Source organism: Onychostoma macrolepis, chromosome 05, assembly GCF_012432095.1.
Source record: "Onychostoma macrolepis isolate SWU-2019 chromosome 05, ASM1243209v1, whole genome shotgun sequence".
Lineage (NCBI taxonomy): Eukaryota > Metazoa > Chordata > Actinopteri > Cypriniformes > Cyprinidae > Onychostoma > Onychostoma macrolepis.
The window spans coordinates 23,859,656-23,870,110 of NC_081159.1; the positions used below are offsets into that span (position 1 = coordinate 23,859,656).

General features: G+C 35.1%; 1 long non-coding RNA gene across 1 annotated transcript; it reads left to right on the forward strand.

The window, feature by feature from the left end:
* Positions 1–566: 566 nt before the first annotated feature.
* LOC131541269 (uncharacterized) lies at positions 567–3,160 on the forward strand. The gene is made up of 3 exons (XR_009271449.1): positions 567–657; positions 1,416–1,480; positions 2,454–3,160. It is a non-coding gene; the product is annotated as an uncharacterized LOC131541269 (long non-coding RNA).
* The last annotated feature ends 7,295 nt before the right edge of the window (positions 3,161–10,455 follow it).

The window sequence follows — 10,455 nt, forward strand, 5'->3', positions numbered from 1 at the left end:
ACTTAGAGGCTTTTGCATCTGAACTCTTCAAATGTAGCCAAATGTAACAAATATGTTGCTTCTTGTGATGTTTTTTTGTGTTTTTGTTTGTTAATCTAGTTAATCAAAATGAATTACAGCATCTTTATTTTTATCAATTATAAATTAAAAAAAATAATAATTTCTTATGTCTGTCCTCTCTAATTTGTTATTATTTCTCTAGCCACCTAAACAGAGATTTGTTTTGCCACTTGTCATCATGATTGATTGTGATAAGGAACCACAGCTATTTGTTGTGTCCCTCCCCCAAAGGAAATCTGGATTTCATTTTTTGTATTGCTTTGTATTGTTTTGCAGTTCCACACATTACAGCCATATCACCCTGCAGCCCTGCTTAGCTTCCCCCGCGATTCTTTAGCTAAACGGCCCTAAACCGTTTCCCATTCATTCTCAATGGTAGTGCTAAACCACTACGGATGCAATATACTTTCGGCCGCTAGCGCTCTCGTGGCGCTCTTCCGTGTTTCGGCACCCGCGGGAAGTTTGAATTCGCAGGAGAAGAAAACAGCGGCGGTCTGCCTCGGTTGTTTATTTCAACGCATTCTCAAGCATCTGTCAAAGGAAAGATATTTTATGTGACATCAGTATACGTTTTGTTACCGTTAATGCTGAAACCACGTTAGTAAACTTTGTTCGTTTCCAAACTTTACACTGTCGGGTTTTGTTTACTATAGTTTATCGTAGGTTGATTATTTGCACGCCAAATTATGAATGAACATGGCTGTAATTTACGGTTCTGTGTATTGTTTGTCATCATTAACACGTCATCTGTTGATTACAAGCTAAATTATGAATGGGCGTAACCATTATTCTCATTTTTGTAATGATATTACATGTATTCCACAGTTCAAAAACGTTTACTGACCATGGTTTTACTATAGTAACCATAATTTAGCCATGGCATTTTAGCAGTAGAGTCACAAAAGTAAATTTACCATTGTTGTTACTGTATTGGCCATTATATTTACAGTACAGCCATGAAATTGTAAATGAATATCAGTCTGCCAAGAACAGCAGGAGTACTACAGTATTGTAGTGTGTACTTGTTTTTCTATTCAGGTGGGGACTTAAACCTGAATACAAACAGACTCATGGGGACTCGTGTCACGGTGGGGACCTAAATTGAGGTCTCCACGGGTAAACAAGCTAATAAATCACACAGAATGAAGTTTTTTGAAAATCTAAAAATGCCTGTAGTCTCCTGTAAGGGGTAGGTTTAAGTGCAGGGTTGTTGTAGGACAATAGAACATACAGTCTGTACAGTAGAAAAAGCATTACGCCTATGGAGAGTCCCCACAAGGATAGCAAACCAGACGTGTGTGTATGTGTGCAGAATTATTGCTTTTTGTAATATTTCTATTGTGATGTTCTTGTAGAGACCACTGTTTCTACACTGCTGTCATGTTTTCCTGGTACCATGCAGATCCTCAGTCAGATACAGGTAAATATTTGACACGTCAACTACATCATACACACAGGGTTTCTGCAGGTTTTTAAGTCTTAAAATGTCTTAATTTACCCTTACACAAATTAATGCCTTAAGAAAGTTTTAAATCAGAGCAGAAAGCCTTAAATTCATAAAATGTTGGATGCAAAGCAAAAAGTGAATGAATCTCTTCCTCTGTATTTTGTCTTGTTTTCCAATACAAATATCAAACATCTTTCAATCAAGATATGTTTATTTCAGATGCAAATATTCATGAAGTCTTGAAAAATGTAATGAAATTAAAAGAGTTTATTCTTAAAACAATAACAAATATCAGTCTATGAGCTATTAAAACTTCCCTTTAAATTAAGGTTACTTTTTTGCCAAATGGCAGATATTAGTTCTTGTTTTAATCACAAAATCACTTCAAACAAGACTTTGTATTTTATGTTATTTTGTATCTCCAGTAAATGTATTTTATTTAAGAATCTTTAGGTATTTGTATTTGCCCTGGAAAACAAGACAAAAATACTGAGGAAGAACATCACTTTTTTGCAGCATGATCTGAAGCTACAGTAAAATATATTTCCATATTCTAGTGTCTGGAGCAGAGTGTTTCAGTGCGTTTTTGTAAAAATGAATTAAAAAAATTATGAATATCTGTTGGAAATTGTATTTTCAAACTCTGAAGTTAATACAACTCATTATGTTTCTCTCCAGACATTTACATTCTACAAAAGATATTTATGTTTTTTCTCATTTGTTCCTCAAATTTGCTTTACTTGGTCTTAAAAATGTCTTAACTTAACCTTCATAAAACCTGCAGAAACTCTGTTTTCTTGCACATTAAACTAAATATTCAACTTGTTGCAGACACCACTGGTACACTGCCTGTGCCCTCACTGTTTTCATATCATGGTTCCCATGTGGAGCCTCTATCAGAATTTTCAGAATGCAGAAATTAATTCATTTATTCCCCTCTGTGTAGAAAATACATATACGCCACCTCTGCCTATGCTGGCCTCGCCTGCGACCCGTACTGGACCTGTGAAGACTAGTGGCAGGGTGTTTGTACTGGAGCACAAACGCAGAGCCCATTGACAACTTGCTTAATAAACACCATGGGAAGAAGGACATCCTCAGGAGTATGCAGCAATGGTCCACAGATTCCTCTACTGATCCAGACAGCATGCTCCATTCGACCACAAAACTGCACGTTTCACTGTATGTCAAGCACCTGGCCAAACTGCTGAACACCAGTTCTTCATTAAACAACTCCAGAGAAACGTCTTGAAAGCGGGTAGTAAAACAACCAGTGTGCCAGTGGTAACAATGAAGCCTGCAGATGTAAACCCACCAGCACCTGCTCTGACCACACTCCTAACTCATGAGACCATTGAGACAATTGTATTATGGAGCGGCAGCAGCAACCTGAGCAGAAGAAGACTTGTCTTGCTTGTGGACAGCCAAAGATGGTTCCTCTGTCCACTTTTCTTAATCAGCAAGGCTCTGTCAGGTACTTCTACTGTTCCACAAAGGCTTTTAATGCTTACAGTGATGATGCTTACTAACAAACCCCAGAGTTATTTAAGAGAGAACTTGAGGACACAAAGAAACAGGTGGAGGAGAAAGGACAGCAAAAACGCAAAAGGCCTGAGTTTAAAGAGTCTGCATTTTACGAGATGGAAAGACAGAGATGGGTGGCAGAAAAAAAGAAATAAATTACATTTCTTGATCTTTTGCCCCTTAGTAATATTTAACTCATGTATATACTGTATATTTTAATTTGTTTATTTTTCAGTGTGAGATTGTAATATGTATATTTTGTCAGAATTCTATTTTTCTCTGTACTTTATTATTTACACTCTGCTCCAGACACTAGAATATGGAAATATCTTTTACTGTAGCTTCAGATCATGCTGCAAAAAAGTGATGTTCTTCCTCAGTATTTTTGTCTTGTTTTCCAGGGCAAATACAAATACCTAAAGATTCTTAAATAAAATACATTTACTGGAGATACAAAATAACATAAAATACAAAGTCTTGTTTGAAGTGATTTTGTGTTTAAAACAAGAACTAATATCTGCCATTTGGCAAAAAAGTAACCTTAATTTAAAGGGAAGTTTTGATAGCTCATAGACTGATATTTGTTATTGTTTTAAGAATAAACTTTTAATTTCATTACATTTTTCAAGACTTCATGAATATTTGCATCTGAAATAAACATATCTTGATCGAAAGATGTTTGATATTTGTATTGGAAAACAAGACAAAATACAGAGGAAGAGATTCATTCACTTTTTGCTTTGCGTCCAACATTTTATGAATTTAAGGCTTTCTGCTCTGATTTAAAACTTTCTTAAGGCATTAATTTGTGTAAGGGTAAATTAAGACATTTTAAGACTTAAAAACCTGCAGAAACCCTGTGTGTATGATGTAGTTGACGTGTCAAATATTTACCTGTATCTGACTGAGGATCTGCATGGTACCAGGAAAACATGACAGCAGTGTAGAAACAGTGGTCTCTACAAGAACATCACAATAGAAATATTACAAAAAGCAATAATTCTGCACACATACACACACGTCTGGTTTGCTATCCTTGTGGGGACTCTCCATAGGCGTAATGCTTTTTCTACTGTACAGACTGTATGTTCTATTGTCCTACAACAACCCTGCACTTAAACCTACCCCTTACAGGAGACTACAGGCATTTTTAGATTTTCAAAAAACTTCATTCTGTGTGATTTATTAGCTTGTTTACCCGTGGTGACGGGGACACTATACTGTAAAAAGCACCGTCTTTTGGATGAGACGTTAAACCGAGGTCCTGACTCTCTGTGGTCACTAAAAATCCCATGGCACTTATCGTAAAGAGTAGGGGTGTATCCCCGGTGTCCTGGCCAAATTCCCTTCACTGGCCCTTGTCAATCATAGTCTCCTAATTATCCCCATCCACTTTGGCTCTATGACTCTCTCTCCTCTCCATCTGTAGCTGGTGTGTGGTGAGCGCACTGGCGCCGTTGTCCTGTGGCTGCCGTCGCATCATCCAAGTGGATGCTGCACACTGGTGGTGGTTGAGGAGAGACCCCCCACATGATTGTAAAGCGCTTTGGGTGTACGGCAATACACATAAAGCGCTGTATAAATGCATCATTCATTCACATATGGCAAACCATGCAGGACAATGACGGAAAGCTCATTTGCTGTTAGAACCTGTTAACACTGGTGTTCCACCCTGTTATGCTCCATTCCACCCTGTTAGACAAGTAATTTTAAATAAAAATTTGAAAGCAACATTAAATGTTTGGCATACCTTTATCTTATTTTGTGATCAAAAATTTTATATTATTTTCCATCCTGTTGGCAAAAATGGGCACAAAAAAGTACCTGTTCTTAATAATCAAGACATAATCTATTCATTAATAATTTTGTTTTTGTTTCAAGAATAAAAAACACCATTATGGCATAAGGGACATATTCTACCCGTATTGACTCGAATATAAGACGATGTTTTTTTCTTGGAAATAGATCTGAAAAAACGCGGTCGTCTTATATTCGGGGTCTAGACTTTCACATGTCAGTAATACACCCATAACAATAGGTGGGGCCAAAAACGCATAAAACGAGCGTGCCATGAAATATGTAATGTAATGTGTGTTGTAAAGATCGCGAATGAAAACAAAAGAAAAAGAAAAGCTTACAGCGGCAGGAGTCGTGACTGTCATGTTAGCCTGATGGGAACAAACTTCCTCTGTAAGTGATTTTAAAACATAAGACAGTACCCAGATTTGAAGACTACAATAAGATGTCACTTCTACAGTTAATAAAATGTTGGTAGGCTACTATGAGATGAATAGCCTAAATGTTATATCATTCAAATGGGCTACCTGTTATTTTTATGGTATATAAAAAAGAGTATATTTTTCAGTGTCATTGCTGGTACATTTTACCAGTATTTACCATACTTTCAAAACAAAAATTAAAATAGGAAAAATATGCAATATGAAAATAATTTAAGAAAAAATGTGTTTTACAGAGAGAAAAAAAAAACAAAAACAAGATTTGGTTTTCAAAAAGCCTTTTTCCAAAAGGTACATCTGGAAAAAGGGTGGTCGTCTTATAATCAGTGTCGTCTTATATTCGGGTCAATAAGATATCTTATTATTGCTCATTATTGTTTAACATTTACATTATTAAAATTTTGTGATAACTATGTATATGTCCCTAACAGGGTGGAATACATTCACAGCGAATGTCTGAAAAATATACCCATAATTAGTATTTTTTAAGTCACTGAGCTTGACCAGTATGTGTTCCATATAGTTAAACATGTCACTATTTTGGTAGAATGCTAAAAACATGAAAAACATGTAACTTTTTTTCCAAAAATTATGAAGCCAAAATGTTACCGGATACTAGGAATGAATGACCCATATATGTGTGACCCTGGACGACAAAACCAGCCTTAAGTGTCAATTTTTCGAAATTGAGATTTATACATCTTCTGAAAGCTGAATTAATAATGGCTCAGATACAACTATTTGAAAATGTGGAATCTGAGGGTGCAAAAAAAATTATTAAAAATTTACAGTAAGAAATTTACAAAATATCTTTATGGAACATGATCTTTACTATCCTAATGATTTTGACCCATACAATGTATTTTTGGCTATTGCTACAAATATACCCCAGCGACTTGAGACTGGTTTTGTGGTCCAGGGTCACATATAAGAAAAAGTATTTTCTCTTTGTTATTCCAGACCAACACATAAAATACTTGATATAAAAAAAAATATATATATATATATATATATATATATATATATATATATATATATATATATTTATATTTTTTATTTTTTATTTTATTTTGTATATGCTTTATTGTCAATAAGTAGCATGTACAGTGCCATATCCCACTATATAACAAAAACATTTCACATGCCTCAACAAGAAGGAACGAGGAAAGAAAATAAAAGTTTACAGACAAATATATATTATACATATATTTAGATTTCCTTTCCATAGGATATTACAATGCAATTTAAATACAGAAAATATACTTTGCAGGTCAGCACCATTCATTTTATTTTTATTTTTTTTATTATGTGAAAATGTTAAATGAGGAGCATATATTAATCATTTTAATTGCTTTACTATTTTTAGATATTGACATCACATCTAGGCCTACATACATTTTAATCTCTTTTTCAAGCACCATAAAAAGAGGTTTGCCTTTTGTAAACTTGCATTTACGAATGTGAAATTTACATAAAAATAAAATAAAATTTATAATAAAACCAACATCCTTTAAAGAGCGATCCTTGATATAATAACCCAAAATCACATGTTTATAAGATAAGGAAAATGTTTTAAAAATATGATCAGCAATGAAAACCTCCACATTATTCCAAAAATACTGGGTATATTGGCAGGACCAAAACAAATGAGAAATTGTTTCAGTGGAGCATTCACAGAAAGAGCATTTTAAATCAATATCAATTTCAACTTTTGTAGGATAAACTCTATGAATTAATTTATATGAGATTTCCTTAACCTTATTTGTAAGGAGGAATTTTCGAGGTAATGACCAAACTTGAGTCCAATTTACATTATTAAAGATATTGTTCCAGTAGAAAATAACATAAGGCGTAGAAATAATCTCTTTTAAAAACAAGGATCTAATTTTATAGTTGTTAGGCTTTAACGCAGAGATACAGATAGAGCCGAATGAGGTATGTTCAGGTCTAGGAGGACAGACAGAAAGTGCGGATGTATATACACTGCTTTTGAACAGCATATGTACACTTGCAGGCATGGCCCTAGTAAGCACCTTGAATTCTTTTAATGTAATAGGTATTTTGTGTCTTGAGAAAAAGTCTGCAAACGTAAATAAAGTCCCTTCATTATTAAATAACTGACTCACTAATAGCAACCCATTACTAAACCTTTTACTAGACTTTATCTATTTCTATTTCTATTCCAAATAAGAAAAGTTTGAGGGGAGAAGTTGTATTTATACAGGTGCATCTCAATAAATTAGAATGTTGTGGAAAAGTTCATTTATTTCAGTAATTCAACTCAAATTGTGAAACTTGTGTATTAAATAAATTCAATGCACACAGACTGAAGTATTTTAAGTCTTTGGTTCTTTTAATTGTGATGATTTTGGCTCACATTTAACAAAAACCCACCAATTCACTATCTCAACAAATTAGAATACTTCATAAGATCAATAAAAAAAAACATTTTTAGTGAATTGTTGGCCTTCTGGAAAGTATGTTCATTTACTGTATATGTACTCAATACTTGGTAGGGGCTCCTTTTGCTTTAATTACTGCCTCAATTCGGCGTGGCATGGAGGTGATCAGTTTGTGGCACTGCTGAGGTGGTATGGAAGCCCAGGTTTCTTTGACAGTGGCCTTCAGCTCATCTACATTTTTTGGTCTCTTGTTTCTCATTTTCCTCTTGACAATACTCCATAGATTCTCTATGGGGATCAGGTCTGGTGAGTTTTCTGGCCAGTCACGCACACCAACACCATGGTCATTTAACCAACTTTTGGTGCTTTTGGCAGTGTGGGCAGGTGCCAAATCCTGCTGGAAAATGAAATCAGCATCTTTAAAAAGCTGGTCAGCAGAAGGAAGCATGAAGTGCTCCAAAATTTCTTGGTAAACGGGTGCAGTGACTTTGGTTTTCAAAAAACACAATGGACCAACACCAGCAGATGACATTGCACCCCAAATCATCACAGACTGTGGAAACTCAACACTGGACTTCAAGCAACTTGGGCTATGAGCTTCTCCAACCTTCCTCCAGACTCTAGGACCTTGGTTTCCAAATGAAATACAAAACTTGCTCTCATCTGAAAAGAGGACTTTGGACCACTGGGCAACAGTCCAGTTCTTCTTCTCCTTAGCCCAGGTAAGACGCTTCTGACGTTGTCTGTGGTTCAGGAGTGGCTTAACAAGAGGAATCAGTCCATTCCTTGTGAAGTTCACCCAAATTCTTGAATGGATTTTGCTTGAGAATCCTCATAAGGCTGCGGTTCTCTCGGTTGGTTGTGCATCTTTTTCTTCCACACTTTTTCCTTCCACTCAACTTTCTGTTAACATGCTTGGATACAGCACTCTGTGAACAGCCAGCTTCTTTGGCAATGAATGTTTGTGGCTTACCCTCCTTGTGAAGGGTGTCAATGATTGTCTTCTGGACAACTGTCAGATCAGCAGTCTTCCCCATGATTGTGTAGCCTAGTGAACCAAACTGAGAGACCATTTTGAAGGCTCAGGAAACGTTTGCAGGTGTTTTGAGTTGTTTAGCTGATTGGCATGTCACCATATTCTAATTTGCTGAGATAGTGAATTGGTGGGTTTTTGTTAAATGTGAGCCAAAATCATCACAATTAAAAGAACCAAAGACTTAAACTACTTCTGTGTGTATTGAATACAGTCTGTGTGCATTGAATTTATTTAATACACGAGTTTCACAATTTGAGTTGAATTACTGAAATAAATGAACTTTTCCACGACATTCTAATTTATTGAGATGCACCTGTAAATAAGACTCCAGGTAGCAAGTACTTGTTGGTAAAAGTTAGAAAGTTTTATTGGAGGTTTTATAATTACACATCAAAAGAAATTCTGATTCAAATAATATTGCATGCCATAGTATTGTAGGCCTAGAGGTTATTATTTGACTACACTGACTGTGGTAAGTATATGTGGTATGAAGATGTACTGTTATAAGATACTAGAATGATGTGAACTGAATTTAGTGAGTCAAAATGAAATTCATATATCTCTATTGTGCCTGTATATTGCTTAATTTAAAGGGTTAGTTCACCAAATAAGAAAAGTCTGTCATCATTTACTCACACTCATGTCATTTCAAACCTGTGTGACTTTTGTTAATATTCGAAACACAAATTAAGATATTTATAATGAAACTGAGTTTTCTGTAGTTGCAGTGTGTATGAAAGTTCTGCATCCAATCTTTTGAACATCCCAAAAGGTCATTAACTAATTAACTAACTAATCCATATCAGTCAAACAGTTTAATATGTGTGTGTGTGTGTGTGTGTGTACATAAGTACACTCTATCCAAGAGCCATTTTGAATGTTTTATTTAAATGTTCTATTTTAGTTTAGAAGATATGTTTTAAAAACCCTGTTAACAACACAATAACTTGTGAAGCATGCCACTGTCTAACCTGATCAATACATTTATATTGAAATCATCACACACCACACTACAAAGGCATTATACTGTATTTATTATGTCTGTTATTCATGAGATATGAAATAGTCTAGCCTAAACGAGTGACTTCTGACGATTCTTTCACACTCTCTCTTACAGACTCTCTTTCTTACAGTAAATGCCATAAACACTGGTTCACTTTTGCTTAGGCAATTAAAAACTGTTTTGCTTGCATTGGTAAAAATCGACCTGTCAAAACTCTCACTACAAAAACCTCAGTGTACACCCATCCAATAGACAATAATGATGGAAACTACCTCCATTATAAATGAGAAATCAGACTTTTATCCTCACTTCGCATTGCCATATGTTACGCTGACAGATCTATGATATAGATATGAATCCTAAGCCTGTTTTTTTTAGTACATGCAGCTCACGTGACATTTGTGGATGAGGTGAACCATAAAAATACTGAAGTTCTTGATAAAAATAGAATAAACTTCAGTTCATTGGGTTACATTTTCAGACATAGGTCTTTTGACTTTGTCTTTCAACTCTTTCATTACTCTTGCCCTTTGTCTCTCACTCTTTCCATAAATGACACGAGAACAGAATGAGTTAAATGATGTGTTGCTTGTGTAGTCAAAAAGAGATGTGTTTGCATACAGTGTGTTTGCAACAGATGTGAGATGCTGATGATCAGAATTTCCCTGCGGCTAATCATTTGGTTAACAAGCTTTTGTCTTCTAACCAAGAGCTCCACATAGTCAATGCCTCAATAACTGTGCCTG